The sequence below is a fragment of the Rhipicephalus sanguineus genome, chromosome 11 (genome assembly GCF_013339695.2).
Source record: "Rhipicephalus sanguineus isolate Rsan-2018 chromosome 11, BIME_Rsan_1.4, whole genome shotgun sequence".
NCBI lineage: Eukaryota > Metazoa > Arthropoda > Arachnida > Ixodida > Ixodidae > Rhipicephalus > Rhipicephalus sanguineus.
In genome coordinates this window covers 2,791,203-2,807,396 of record NC_051186.1, presented here as the reverse complement: position 1 = coordinate 2,807,396, position 16,194 = coordinate 2,791,203, and positions in this window count along the sequence as shown.

Here is a 16,194-nt window from a genome sequence, read left to right as displayed (position 1 = left end):
TGTGCACGGGGGCAGGGGGGTCAGGTGGGGCGGTCGCCTCTCCTCGACCCCTAAGAGGGGAGGGGCGCAATCTGCCCTACACATTGACTTAGTGAGGGGGGCGCTGCGATAAACGCAGTGCCCCCCTTATTATTGAATATTTGGCGTGTTTCACGCACTTTTGTTTTTTTCTGAAAAAAAAAAAAACAACCAGGCAGATTGCAGCAAAAAATAAATGCTAGATTCTGGGGTTATTTGAAGCGAGGTACGGCATCAAGTTAATATTTTGCTGATTCGAGCAAGAATAAAAATGTTGGCTAATTCATCGCAGCGCCCCCCTCCTTCCTATTAAGTCAATGTATGGGGCAGACTTTGCACACACACACCCCCCCTCTTTTAGGTAACTAGGGGGGCGGCCGCACCCCTGTACGCACGCCTATGCCGCCACTGGCACAGACTGCGGCACACCTACGCTCCTTCTTTGTGAAAACTGCGAGGAAGTCGAACGCACTACCCAGAGACGCTGTGCTCCACTCCGCCTCGCGTGCCTTGAAGTGTTCCATCGAATCATTGTCACTAAATAACAGCGCATCCCTGGTGTAAAACCCCAAGGTAGGGTGTTTGAGGTATTAATAAAAAAAAAACATGGCTGATCCCTCTGTCATAGGAATCAGTATAACACGAAAGTGAAACGTGTCTTCACAGACGTAGTTGAGCGATTGTTGTGCATTCGTTTGCTCCAAGCGCGAAGGAATGAATGCTACAGCATCAAATTGTAATGTTACGCGAAGAACGGCACGTCGCTCGAAACTTGCAATGCGCTGCTCAAGCAGAAAGGACGCGCGGAACGAACATACACAGGATGAGCGCGAACTGTCACAGTTGTAACTTATTTCTGTGTGAGTAGCGCGCTCCTTTCGCAAAAGCGGCCGCTGCACTGAGCGAGGTGATGACCTTCGTGCTCTCAACGGAAACTTGCAGGCAGAGCGCAAGAGGCACAAACCACCGAGATCACGAGATAAGCGCCCGCACGAGCGACCACGCCCCGTCGAGGCGCGCGCTAATCCGCGTGGGGGACGACTTTTAAAGCGCGCTCTTCGAGCCCTTCGCGCCATCTCGCTAGCAATAACGAAAACACGCCGTACCGCCACCGGCGAATGGTGTACATAAATAACACGCCGTTAGCATAGCAGAGAACATGCCGTCTGTGGCGGAGTCGTTTCGCGCTGCGCGCTGGCGATCGTGAGGTCGTAAATTCGACTCCCAGAAACGGAACTTTTTCTTACAGTTTTTTCTTTGCCTTATGTTAGTCTTTATATTTTACAACGTCATATCCGTGACGGAAATGCGTCAGTGGAGCCGTGGTGGACCCCGGCATAGAACACTTTCGTGTTAATAAAAAATTACGCGATCTCCCGCTAAAGGGGACCATGAGGCGATGCGAAGCCGGAGCTCTTGCACGATCGCGTTCCGCTGGTGTTCGTTGGGCATGCTACCGACCTCGCGTCGTGGAGCGCGAAGAGGAACGCTACGCGCGTCGTGTCTTCCCTCTAGCCTGGCCGTCAATTCTCACAGGGCGAGCGGCGAACGCGGTCGACAGGCGCGCGAGAGGGGGCAGCGTAGGAGAGGAGAGAGAGGGGGAGGGGACGCGTATGCGCTGGCGCTCATCGCGGCGTTGCGCAGGAGAGAATTTCGGCACGTCGATCCTGCATCACACTTCATCGGACCATCACACTTCATCGGAAGCATCAACGAAGTCAAGCGGAGTGAACCAAAGCAAGCGCTGAACTGAACGCGCGCACGCTCTACCCGCTTTATATTCACACTTGAAGGAGAGGAGACTAGAGGAGGAGAGTAGCTCATGCGCCGCGAGAGCAGAAGCGAGAACGCAGGAGAAGCGCAAGCAGGTGGTAGGAGAGAAGTGGAAAGAGTAACGCGCAGCTCTTGGAGAGAGGGAAGGAGGAGAGTTGCGCATGCGTAATGTGAGTGCCGACGCCGCGGGACATAGACCCGAGCAAGAGATGCTTCGCATCTAAAAAAATACTTAAAGCGGTGGAACACATAAAAAAACGTCAATTTCGCTTCACACGGCAAACATGGCAATAACGGGCACATGAATGCACGCTGCCACTTGAATGCCCAAGTTAGGGCAGCGCGAAAGAAAATATGGGTTGCGTGCAGACTTGTACGCGTTACACAAAATAGGTAACCGATTACAATTACATTTACTTCCTTTAAAATGTAGTTAATTTCAGTAGTCAATTACAACCCCGGAAAAGTAACTGAGCAATTACAGAAACGTAATCAATTACTTTCGCGTTAATTTCTTTCAAAATTTTATTGCGGTAACACAGTAACACAAGTTTACTCAAACTCCAGCGAACTACTGTGGCTTGCATGGTAGAGGGAAGGCTGGAGGCTTGCGTCGAGGCACGGAGGCTTACTGGGACATCTGTGACACGTCCAAAAAAAAAAAAAAAGGTAGGAGTCGGGGGAAGACGGAAGCTTGTGATGAAAACTTTGTAGACAGAGGGTTGCAGGAGCCGACGTTTTGACAAGCGGACTTAGCAGTTGAAGCCTTCAAGAAGACAAGTCCGCTTGTCAAAACGTCGACTTCTGCACACCCCCTGTCTACGAGTTTTTTTTTTTTTTTTTTTTTTTGTCTTCTGTGGTGTATTGTCACACGCTCTTGGCTTTCAACAGGAGTTGTTACTCAAAGTTGTCGCTGATTCTTCCGCGTTTCTCCGTTAAGAGTTTCCCGTTTCCTCGTCCCACGTTTCCACTCTCTCAGTGCGTGCGCTGGAGGGAAAGGCGGCATTATAACGTAGGAACACCTTGCCACCAGCTCGTAGTGGCGCAGTGCTTCGATGCTAATGTCCATGTCCTCCTATGAAGTGTCGCGCTTCGCTGTTGCTGGCGCTCGGGTGAGGCGTTGCAGGCAAGGCCAAGGAAAAGGTGAAAAAATAGGCTCTGTAGGGACTTCCCGTCTGGCAGGACGGGGGGGGGGGGGTGTCCCCACAGAGCGGTCGCATGTTTTTCGGGATGAGAACTCCCGTAAAAGACTGGTTACAACTTGATTTTGGAAAAAAATAGAGTATATAGATTGCCGGTAATCAATTACGAGAAAAGTACTTGTATTACTCATAACGTTACAACTTCGAAAAAGTAACCAATTATATTACGAAACTACTAGAAAATGGAAAATGTAAGTGATTACAAGTAATCGATTACTTGTAACGCGTTACGTACAACTCTGGTTGCGTGGTCTTAAATAACAGCAAATATAAATAGAGGGTGCTAGATGGATACTTGTCACTAATCCCGTTAATGGGGATGGCAATCGCCGGGCGGATTCCAAGAGCTGGCGTGTCAGCCCTCCGAAAACGACCACGAAAGCGCGGACAATTTAGAGTTGGTCCTTTTAGTGCGCCAGCGAACTCCGGTTGTGTTCCAAAGACCGAGTCAGAGCCGAGAGTCGATAACACAAACGAAATATATTCTCAGTTAAGGCAGTACAACATCACTGGTGCCAGTCACAATTTCACAATAGAGCTCAGATGGTGTTAACACAACGGGAACTAAACGAACAGATCACGCGCTACAAATGCAGTCTCATGCGTTACAACTATTCAAGAACAGTTGAAGTCCTGAATATACAACGGCGTATCCAGTACACAATTCTTGGACGGTACTTGAATGCTTCTCTTCTAGGAAACACTCACGCCAGCTCCAGCGTTGATCGTCGTAGTTCAACCGTCGTCGTAACTTGTCACGGCTCGCACGGCGTCGTCATCCGATTCTTCCAGATCGACGATCGACTGACCGCATAACATCATAAACACGTCTTCTTTGCTTGACGGAGCCACACTCAGCATAACTTCACTATCTCCGGGCCGACTGTCTCACTCACTCACTGACTGGTCGTCGTCGCACACTTTTATCCCTTCTCCCCCGGACTCCAGACGCGTCGGGAGGGTTCTTCGGCGTGCAGTACAGCCAAGGCTAGGAAAAGGGCAATCTTGGATTACGAATCACTGCCTCAAGGTAATTAAAAAGAAAGATAGGTTATTTAAAAAATTCTTAAGTACACGTAACCCTAAAGACTGGGAGACGTTCAAACAACACAGAAATCAAACTACCTCATTTCTTCGTAATGCTAAGGAAACATATGTGCATAATTTTTTTTGATAATCACCATAATTCTAAACCAGAAATTGTGTGGAAGAAAATAAATGAGCTCCTACATCGTTCTACTCCTGATGAAGATGTCAAGTTAACATTAAACTATCGGACTTTGCACGGTGATGATTTGGCTGAAGCGTTTAATGACTTTTTCGTGAATCTAAATACCAGTTGTCACCACTCAGAAGCTGCGAACGCCGTTAACAGAAATGACAGTAGTCTTTACCTAAAACCTACTACTTCATCTGAGGTGCAAACTGTGTTCAGCTCGTTTAAAAACTGCTCGGCTCAGGACATCGACAACTTACAAATAAGGCCGGTAAAGTACACGGCAGACTTAACCGCACAACCTCTTGCCCATATTTATAACTTAGCCTCTTCTACGGGCAAATTTCAACGAAAAATGCAATTTTCAAAAGTCAACCTCATTTTCAAAGGCGGGGACAAAAACAGCCTCAGCAATTATGGGCCCATTTCGATACTCCCAGTATTCTCTAAAGGACTGGAAAAGTTATTGCACGCTAGAATTTCAAGTTTCGTAACTAAATTTGATTTCATGAATAAATGTCAGTATGGATTCCGCAAAGGAAGATCCACTGAACTCGCTCTTTTAACCCAGAAAGAAATAATTCTACATGCGTTTGATAAGAAGCAATTGGTCATTGGTGTATACATAGCTTTTTCGAAAGCGTTCGATCGGTTAAATCATGCCACACTTCTACAGAAACTTGAACGTTATGGAATCAGAGGTATACCACTCTCGCTATTGACTTCCTACCTGCAGCACCGCAGGCAGTGTGTGCGGATAGGTGGTAGCATATCATCTCTAAAAACTACGAGCACAGAAGTACCTCAGGGGAGTATTCTAGGGCCACTCCTGTTTAATCTATACGTAAACGATATTGTCAAAGTGAGCACCCAACCAAAATACGTTATATATGCAGATGATGTAACTCTTCTGTTTACTAATACAGAGCTCGAAACTCTCCAGTCAGATGTTAATAACTGCCTCAAAAGCTTAAGCACATGGATTTGTCTTAATTCTTTACATACTAATGTCAATAAAACAATAGCAGTGCTTTTTTCACCAAAGCAATCTCGACGTGAAATGACACATGTAATCATTCTTGGCCAGTCAGCTATTGAGTTTGTCGAGTGCATAAACACATTGGGTGTATACTTCCATAAGCATATGCTCTGGGACACACATGTGAATCATGTAACCAAGCAACTTTAGAAATGCGTTGGTGTCATGGCAAAACTACGTACACTACTACCGCCAAATATAAAAATTAAAATTTATAATGCACTATTTATGTCCAACTTAAACTACTGCTTTCTAGTCTGGGCCACAACCACATCATCTAATTTAAATCACCTGCATACACTTCAGAAAAAGGCTGTTCGACCAATAGCTGGTGTACCATACGACGCGCATACAGAGGAACTGTTCATTCAGTTCAATCTTATCTCCATGCCGAACATTTACTCGTACACCCTTTGTACAAGTTACAAACAGTGTTTAAAAAATAATGAACAAATATTACTTGCCCTAGCGGAATTACAAACCAGAACCCCCCTGTATGCTACGCGTAACAATGAATTCTGGCAAGTACCCCTTTCAAGAAACAGATACGGCGAGCAAAGCGTTCGATATACGCTTCCTGTATTGTTAAATATGTTCTTTCAACAAGAGATTGATATTACTGACATCACAAAAAAAGGATATACGCAATTGGTTTGTAATAAAATAGTGACATTAAATCTTTATTACCCACTGATGTAACACAAACAGGTAACTAAGTGATGTGAGGCTCAATTTCACGAATTCTTTTGTCATGTTTGAAAGCTATACTTGTATTTTTCTGTCTTGATGTATGTAGCGATTATAGCAGTATTGTTTAACTTGTACATGCAAATTCTGTTTACTTCCTGTGATATTGAATGCTCTATATGTAATGTGTGTATTATATGTCTTATTGCTGTATGCCTTGTACAGGGGGCCCGAATCTTCGTCAAATGGGAATTTCCACTGTTTGTTCGGGCCTTCCTTCGTTCTTATGAAAATAAATTGAAATTGAAAGGTTAATTGAAAGGCAGGGAGGTTAACCAGTAGTTTTTTCGGTTTGATACTCTGCACTGGGGAAGGGGTAAGGGGGATAGAAAGGTAAGGAACGAAAAAAGAGTAAGAAAATAATGAAAAAGAAAACGCACAGACACTCGAGCACGGGAGCATCATAGTCGTTTAGCGAGATCTGTTTAGCGGAGAAACTTAGCAGCGCCTTCGTCGCTTTCTGGTTCGAAGCTAGAACGTTCCGGTACTCCAAAATTGATTGTTCAGAAAGCGGCTGATCGTCGAGGCGTGCTAGCGTTGCTGAGAGCTGTTGTCTTTGGGAGCTATAGTGAGGACAATGACACAGGACGTGCGCAACGGTTTCCTCGCTGCCACAGTGAGCACAGGCAGCACTGTCTGCCATTCCGATTCGGTAAGCAAAGCTGTTCGTGAAAGACACTGCAAGCCAGAGGCGGCAGAGGACTGTTGTTTCGGATCGGGATAGTACGGACGCAATTCGAAGTTGATGTGACGGATTCAGCCGATGAAGGCGGGTATGCAGAAAACCGGGCGTATTCCACATTGAATGCGTTAGATCGCGTGCGAGCGAGCGAATCTTTGATGCTGCATCGGTTCGTGATAATGAAATGGCTTCCTGCACGACACCTTCATGAGCATTCCTTGCAGAATTATCGGCATGCTCGTTGTCGTCGATGCCACAGTGGCCTGGAAGCCACTGAAAAGTTGTCATGCTAGGTAGAAGAGCCAAAGTAGGGCTAGTTGAAGTAACAACTGTCACAGTTCGCACTCGTCCTTTGTATACCTGTGCGTTCTTTTCGTGCGCCCATCTTTGTGTTTGCCCCGCCACAGTGGTCTAGTGGTTATGGCGCTCGACTGCTGACCCGAAGGTCGCGGGATTAAATCCCGGCCGCGGCGGCTGCATTTTCGATGGAGGCGAAAATGTTTGAGGCCCGTGTACTTAGATTTAGGTGCACGTTAAAGAACCCCAGGAGGTCGAAATTTCCGGAGCCCTCCACTACGGCGTCTCTCATAATCATAGCGTGGTTTTGGGACGTTAAACCCTAGATATTATTATTATCTTTGTGTTTGAGCAGCGCGGTGCAAGTGTCGAGCTCTGACAGTTGTTAGTTCGCACGCGCCTTGTGTGTTTTAATTTTCCTGCATCCTGTGTGCTTGAGCAGCGCGCAGCAAGTTTCTAGCGGCTTGCCGTTCTTCCTGTGACGTTCCAATTTCTTGACAACGCATTCATTGCTTCGCCTTTGAGGCAAAACTGTGACCTTTTTTCCCCACTGTGCCCGTTTAGGGCCACCATACTTCGGGCTTGCTTAAAGGGACACTAAAGGCAAAATAAATCTCGGCGTGGACTTTTGAAATACAATTCCAGAAACCTTGTAGTGTTGTTTTGTGCCAAGGAAATGCTTAGTTTGAAAGAAAATCACGTTTTAGTGGTCCGCATACTGCAGGCTCAATTCAAACCCACTGCCTCTCAAGAACTTGTGACGTAAGCACTCTCCAACGCCGCCCTTAGTGGGCGCTACGCCATCACCTTCTGTTATCTGGCAACATTGCGCCTCCACAGGAATTAAACGCACGTAAGAATACTTGTTGCGCTTGTTTTGCTGGCCGCTGCTCCTTCCATTGCAAAGCGATGCTTTCCGCGGAATCATTTCATACTCGGACACTGCTGTGTAGATTCGGGAAGCAGCATGCCATCTGGCCCTCAGTGCAGGAATACGGCCTACCCATGTACGCGTATGTATTTGTGTTGGAGACGTTCGGTGAGCCTCCGTTTATGTTCTGGTGCGCCTTGCCGCCGACAAGGGACATGACCAACTCATGTATGCAGTGAAATCTGTGTGCGCAGCCTTCATTTGTGTGACACACGTCGGACCAATGTTCATCCCCTCAGAGGAGTCGTGCAGAAGGCGCCTGACGACTCATTTAGCTTTGAGGCGCGGAGACGGACGATTCTCGAAGACAACCACGAGAATGATATGTATACCTTCCTATTAGTACAGTATTGCTTTTTTTAAAACCTTGAACTCATTTCCTTATTCTTCTATTTCCCTTACGTGGCCGACATCCTTACAAGACCGACGAAACAGCGCTGAGGGGAAGCCGCACTTTAAAAGGCGGGTTACATGACTTGCTTACGTTACGGTTGATTTCGTAATCCTCTGCACGAAAATGCACTGAGCACACGAGTACATTCTATTGCTGTTCATCCCACTGCCGCAGAAGTGCGGCACTTAGACACTTAAAGCGTACGAGAGTTCCCCCCCATGGCGTCCATTGGAACTTTACCTTTGTCTGGACTTTACCTTGGACTTTACCTTCGTCGCTGTTTTCTAGGCAGACGCGAAATTCCTTGAACGCCTTAGCAAAGTTGCTGGCACTGTCAGTGAAAGTGGCCACTCTCTTCTGCAGGGACATGTCATGTCCCTGCAGAAGAGAGAGTAACACGTACGGCCACTCTGCCGTACGTGTGACTCCCTGGGAATCTTCTGCAGGGAGTGCGAGGAACGTCCGACAAAGCGGGTCAGCATCAGTCTAAACAGTGCGACAAGATCATTAGATGTGAAGCATCTTATAGCGGAGTTCAATCCGGTGGTGGCGTGCGGCGTGACCACCCTTACCGCGCATGCGCAAGCCCTCTCCACACACCTCCTCTCCCTCTCCACTCCCCTCTCCCATACCCCTCTCCACTTCCCATTTCCCCCTCTCACTTCCCCTCTCCGTCCTCTCCCCTCATCTCTTCCCTTTCCCATCCCCTCTCCACTTCCCCTTTCTCTCCCCTCCCCTCTCCACTTCCCCTCTGAAATGCGGGCTCTACATGCCGAAACGCTGCTTCGCATCGCCTCATGGTCCCCTTTAGTTGCTTATTTACAATGGTCTCGCAAAATCACTCCTATATTGAAAGCTTGAGGACGTCCACCCACTGAACGGTGACGCCCATGAAGCTGCAGTGAGGCGTGGACCAGACATAAGCACTGGTTGCTACGTAGTTCTATGCTTAAAGCTGCGCGCGAACGTAACAAATCACATTTGCCCAGTCCTCATCACTTCTTCGGCATAACGTTCGTCGCGACACCACAGTGTAAACCTTGGGCGTAAACCTGAAAGTTTTAGCGCGTCACTGCAGCTCTGGGACTGTTTGGCACAAATTATATAGCTTAGAATGAAGGCTCCGCGCACCTGTGACAAGCTCAACGAAGCCTGGCTCTTTGGCGGTAGACAATGAATGCGAATCATTTATGGTGAACTTGACAATCAGGTCCTCGAAACGCTAATGACTATTGCGCGTCGCCGAGAAGCCTCGAACAGTTTTGTTTGGCGTGTAGTGTGAGAAACAGCGTATGATTTGAGTGGGCGTTCTTGGAGCTGTTTTTGTACACTTCGAATAGTTCGGCTTCGAATGAATGCGCACGCTGAAAGAAAGGTGTGGGTAATAGCGTCTTTTACTTCAAGCTGGGTATGAAATGCGCGGCAGCACGCAATATAAACTTAAACCTTGACACGTTTGCCCACACAAGGAATCCCAAAAATAAACGTAAAGCATATTTACGTACGCGTTTAACGGTGCACGTTTCCTGTATGATATAGAGAACGAGCGAATATTACTCACTTTCCATTCGCCGGGTTTTAATAGGGTAACTCACATAGGAAAATACGCCAATTTTAAAATGTAATTACCTGCACAATAAAGCCGCTTATACGACTACGACGAAGGCACAGAAGTGTAGCTCGTGGCATCAGGGTAAAATGAGGGTAACGTTGCTGTTATCCCGACGCCCATAGGGAATACAACGCAACAGCGACGGCGATAAAACGAAGACATCACGACTGCGCCAACTGCGCTCTGTGGACTGACACGTAATACAGCGCACACGTGGTGTCCTCGAAATCAAGTAAAACACCGTAAAACTTATATAGGAAGTCTTAACAGGCATTGAGGCGTTGAGTTAATGAAACGAACAGTCCTGAGAGTCTCAGAATTTTTTTTCTACATGGTTAGGAAGGAAACAACAGCGCTTCTTCAGCTTATTTATATAGTTTCGTTACCGCTCCCACCACAACCTTGCATGTACGTTGCGACCACAGAAGTCATACTTAAACTCTATACATTGTGCGATAGGCATTTCGCGGCAGGTCACGAAAAATCAGCTCAAATGGCAATGGCAAAGAAAGTTTGCAAATATTAAAAGTGCACGTCCCTTCAGATGAAGCTTGAATTTCCATGTGGACTTACACGCGCCGCTGATGACAGACTTGCAAAAAACGTGGAGGACGCTTCAGCCTCCCCTTCAAGAGGAGAACGGGATAGCCTAATCGGGCCCCGTGCGCATCGCCTTCTAAACTGCTAGCCGTGCTTCGGCTCACGGTGCATGCCTCAGCCGTGCCGTAAGGAAGCGAACGTCTGTGCGCGTACCATTGGCCGTTTCAAGGTATCCAAGAATGCCTACTGCAAATACAGTTGTTAAGTACCCACTACGCCATAAATATTCCTTTTGCCAATCATCGAAGGGCCCACTACGCGTCCGCAAGGCAACACGCGAACCTACGCAGCTGCTCACTTCGTTCATGCTTTTGCTGGTGATTATTATTAAATATGTCTGAGAGCTTTGTAATGGGTGGGCCTTTAGAACACCCACTCGTTGCGCAATTGACATGTTTTGACGCTTGGCGTGATTCTACGCTTCCGCCACGCAATATTACATGCGTTAAGGAGACTCCTTCCACTAGCGACATTCATACCGAGTTTTTTTTTTTTTTTTCGAAGCAGTTTCAAGCAACAGCGTTGCTCTGGTAGAACACCCGCTTACCACGCGGACGGCCTGGCTTCAATTCTCACTCGGAGCAGAAGATTTTTATTATTTATTTCATTTGAATCTCTTTCAATATTTTGGTCAGGGACAAGATGATTTTTCGCTCACAACCAACGACGCCGTCACCGACACCGGAATTTCTGCGAAACGAGCTCTTGAACACTGTCGCGTTAAAAGCGCGTCTTGCTTTAACCTTGCCTCCACCGGAATAAGAAATAGAAAAAAACTTGGAGGACGCTTGAGCTTCGCCTTCAAGGGTAGAACGCGATAGCATAATTGCGGTCCCCGTGCGCATCGCCTTAAAGGGGTGGTGCCATCAAATTTCGAGGCTATAACAAGCCTGTTGTGGGTTTTCTCTGTATGCAAGGACACTCCACACCAACGTTTTTCCACACGAAGGGTTGGACACAGCAAACGTTTAGAATGTATTTAATCCACTTCCAAAGTGTACCTAAATGCCCATTCTCCCGATCGAAACCCATCGCTAGCGCGCCAGCTCTGACGTAGCTGTATAGTAACGGCAACGAAAGTTGTAGTGACGTCACACCAGATCTGCTGTAGTGACGTGAGTGATCTCCGGACCTCCGCCATCTCCACAACGTACGTACCGGCTGTAGTGCACTAGAATATATTCTGCTTCACTATAGCACCAGCGAAGCATCGGTTGCTACATCACTCGCCGAGTTTCGATCACTTCCTGGCTATGTGCGTCACAGCCTTGTGTGGTCACGTGACCAAGCCTCCTACACTTCTACGTCACTGCCCAACCTCGGCGCCCAGAAACCGAAACCGAAAGTTGTCCACATCAAAAGGCGATAATAAATTATTTAGCGAAAATACATGAATCTTGGTGCGTGCATCATGCTTCCTGGAGCTATAGGAAACGCTTACAGCAAAGAATGCGCAAGCCACAAACTTGGTGGCACCACCCCTTTAAGCCTAGCCGGAAGGAAAGGAACGTTTGTGCGCGTACCGTCGACCGTGTCAAACTATCCTAGCACGCCTACTGCAAGTTAGTTAGTTAGTTCCTGAAAGAATGGCTCAGCCCACCACGGGGGATCGGCCGTGAATCGTGCGGTGAAAAAAAAAGGAAAATGCAAGTGCAGTTTCGAAGTGCCCACTACGCCCTAATTCTTCCGTTTCCAATTTGGCGAAGTACCCAGTGCGCATCCGCAAAGTGTCACGTGCATGGATGGGCAGCTTTAAGCCACCCACTCGTTGCGCCTGGTGTGAGTCTACGATTGTGCCACGCAATATTACATGTGTTAAGGAGACCCAGGCCAGTACATGACATTCTTACAGCATTTTTTACGAAGCAGTTTCAAGCACTGACGTGGCTCCGTGGTGGAACACCTATTTCCCACGCAGAAGACCTGGGTTCCATTCTCACTCAAGCCGAATATTTTTATTTATTTATTTTCATCCATCTGGAATTTTTACTCACTGACAAAGCCGATTTTTCGCTCACCACCAAGGCCACCAACGCCCACGCTGACACCAGAATTTTTGCAAGACGAGCTCTTTATTGCTATCGCGTTGAAAGTATGTGCCGTCCAAGATAACATGCCGGCCATCGTTATCCATACTGATTTTTCAAAAGAATCTTCAGAAAACAGCTTCCTGCATGTCGAAGACGAGCCAGACGAACTTCTCGATCGCGCGAGTCAGTACATTGTACTAGAATACATAGCACTGAGCTACGCACTCTTACTTGTTTATCTTGTGTTCGCATCAGAGGGCGTTAGGTGATCACTGTGGCGGCTAAGCAAACCAGACGCAGCGCATTGTCTCCCCCATCGGTCTCCTCCTTGTCTCCTCACGATCCTCACCGCCCGCACTTTCCCTCATCGCGTCGCGCGCTTCGCAGTTTGTTTGTTTATACCGCGGAGCGTGCGTAGTCGCTATTGGCAGCATTATACGCTTAGTAGGCACAGTACCAGTCCGAACAGCGCAGTTCAGCCAGCGATTATAGTTCCGCGTGCTCATGTTGCGAGACAGGTATCTTGTATCTTAAGATACGCAATACATTATTCGTTGTGTCGGAAATACAGAAGTCGATACACGTCTTGCGAGATGTATCTTGTATCTGTATCGCGATACAGATACAAGACACCTAAAGAGTATCTAAGGTACATGTATCTTCGATACTGCCCAGCACTAACTGTCATAGAGCGATCACAGTCGTCGGCCGTCGGTAATCTGATCGGCGGTGAAATGCGTCAGAGTACATTCTAATGATATCACTGATCCTCGCGTACAGTCTGAAAAGCACTCAAACATACGCGTCGGGCATTCACTATTTGTCGAACAGTCGGCATCATTCGCGAAGCAGCATGCAAGTTGAAGCGCGGCCTGCGACCTTCGAATAACGCGTCCGATGCTCTACCACTGAGCTATGGCGGCGGTCATCCTCCCGTCCACTTTTTGGGGTATATATGTTGATTTAAACCAAGGAGTGTTAGTCAGCGCCAATCGCAGCCATGGCGGCGAGTGTGGAACACTCTTTTCTGCCTGTTGGCGTCACGTAGCACGTGATCTTTTTACGAGCTGGCAGCTGACCAATAATCCCTCGCATACTACCTGAAGGCATTAAGTCTGCCAGGACGAGACCCTCGCTATGAATGAAGGAAAGCAGATGATTTCCAAGGGCTCGTTTATCTTTGTTAGACACAATATTAATGAGAACTAACAGACAATAACGCCAAGGAAAGTATAGGGGGTGTTATCTGTAGTATTTAGAATATAAATGTGAAGAAAGTTGGTTTAAATCAACATATATACCCCAAAAAGTGGACGGGAGGATGACCGCCGCCGTAGCTCAGTGGTAGAGCATCGAACGCGTTATTCGAAGGTCGCAGGTTCGGTCCCTGCCGGCGGCAAGTCATCTTATCGTCCACTTTACTTTCTTCACATTTATATTCTAAATACTACAGATAACACCCCCTATACTTTCCTTGGCGTTATTGTCTGTTAGTTCTCATTAATATTGTGTCTAACAAAGATAAACGAGCCCTTAGAAATCATCTGCTTTCCTTATATCTGACAGGAACTTCTGCGAACTATGCCTCCTAACCTGCCGGCGCGTTCTCCTACCTTGTCATTAGGCTTCTTTAAGTTTGTTAATATTCTCAGAAGTGGGAAAATCGCGCAGTAGCCCCCACGCTTTGTTCTCTTACGAGCTTTACGGCACTCGTCGTTCTACCAAGGGACACGACGTTTACATGCCACACCACTTGATTGAGAAATACATTTCGTAGTGGCATCAATTATTACAGCGGCAAAATACTGAAACCAGCACTTATTCCCAATGAAGGCGTGTCGGCACACGAGTCCCTTTTAGGCTGCGCATGCTCTGAAGTGTGCAGGGCTGGGGCCATCGCAGTGCGCGCACTGGGCGTCAGTCTCACTAGGGGGGCCTTGAAGGTCGAGTCACCCGACGTCGGCTCGACCAAGGAGGCGCTGGCTTGACCTCAAAGATCCCCTTTCCCCGTACACGGCGTAGCTACGCACGGTAGGGAGAAGAAACTGTGTCCCCCCCCCCCCCCCCCCCGTAAACTCGGATTCGTGGTGTCGCCACATACCGTACCTGACGTAGATGCCCCTGCGGGGTTAATCGAAAGGGTAGAATGGTTGTAGACGTCCATTATTAAAAGTACAACTACTAGAAGCTGCGACGCACAAGAGCAGTGCATTGTTCGCCAGCGTTTATGTAGTTTTATTCCTGTCCAGGCAACTTATGACCCCAAAGCTAAGAACGTTTGATAGAGGCGTTTCCAATAAGGGTTTTTATCGAGGTATATGAAAAGTGGATAAGTGTAGAGTGTATGTCATGGTAACGTCAGCGTACCGGTTGCCACTGTGAATGACTAGACTGCTCGAAACTATCACTTGATGAAGCATACCCAATGTCTTTAGTGCGTGATCAGTATACCTTAAGTATCATAATCATGCGATTTGAGTTGATTTATCGGCAACCGCTGACGAGAACGTCATAATAATAAAAAGTGTGCTTTAGAAAAGCATGCGTCAGAAGAACGAGTAAGTGCGTGAATGTCATCACTTGAAAAACAACATTTTCCTCCTGTAAGCAAAATGCACTCGCAGCCAGATGTGTCCATGTATTGTCGGAGTTGTTCGCATCCGTCATATGTAACGTGACACATCTCCGGGTGGCGATCCTAAAGTACTGACGTCACTCACTGACGTTGAAGTTTCCTACTCCGTCAAGAAAAGTTACCGCCCTTCTACAACATTTTCAAAAGATGTGTTTTGAGCTCCTATGTCTTAAATTCAGCAGTTTCATCGGTTAGCAAAGTTTCTTCCAGTGCCCTACTTGCGACTGCGGTGAACGAGTGGTAATCGGCAATACAAACATTGAAGACTTTTTTAATTGCTCAACTACCAGTGTTATCACGGAGTCATTGGTTTTCGAAGACAGAAGTGACTTCTGCATTTCTTATCCTTAAATATATTAACTTAATTCCCAGCAGAAATTTCTTGAAATATATAGCAGAAAAAATTGCGGCAGATTCTGTGGGGCGGTGCGAATCGATGTTATGAGAAGCAGGCGGTCGGACGCTGGCTATGCCGCACTTTGACTTTCAGCCAAACTTTACGACGCGGATGGGCGTGTTTTAGAAAGCGTGCAATTGTTTGTTTTGCACACGCACGCTACGTTATGCCCACTTTGGTATACAATAATATAATAAAACAATTACAGGGGCACCTTGTTATGTATGCCACGATGTCTATGACATGCCTGTAATCCTATTCAAGTCATGACACATCACGCATGGTCATGCTCGTCATGCAGTAATGCAATTATATTTTTGCGTAAACCGATTTAATGATATGACCACGACAGCAGCAAGATCTTCCCACGAATGTCATGGCGTGCATGATATTCATGTCTAATTCATAAGCTACATTCATGTTTGTTATACCGTAATTTCAATACAAGTAAATTTTCGTATCAACAACGTGCCATACATGTCATGCCACACATGTCATGACATGTCAGTGATTGCCACATATTGATCATGCATCGATGCGTATTCTGGTGTTTATAATGCTAGTGAAACAATCACGTGTCATTCTTGCCATGGTACATGAGACATGTATATACGAATACTC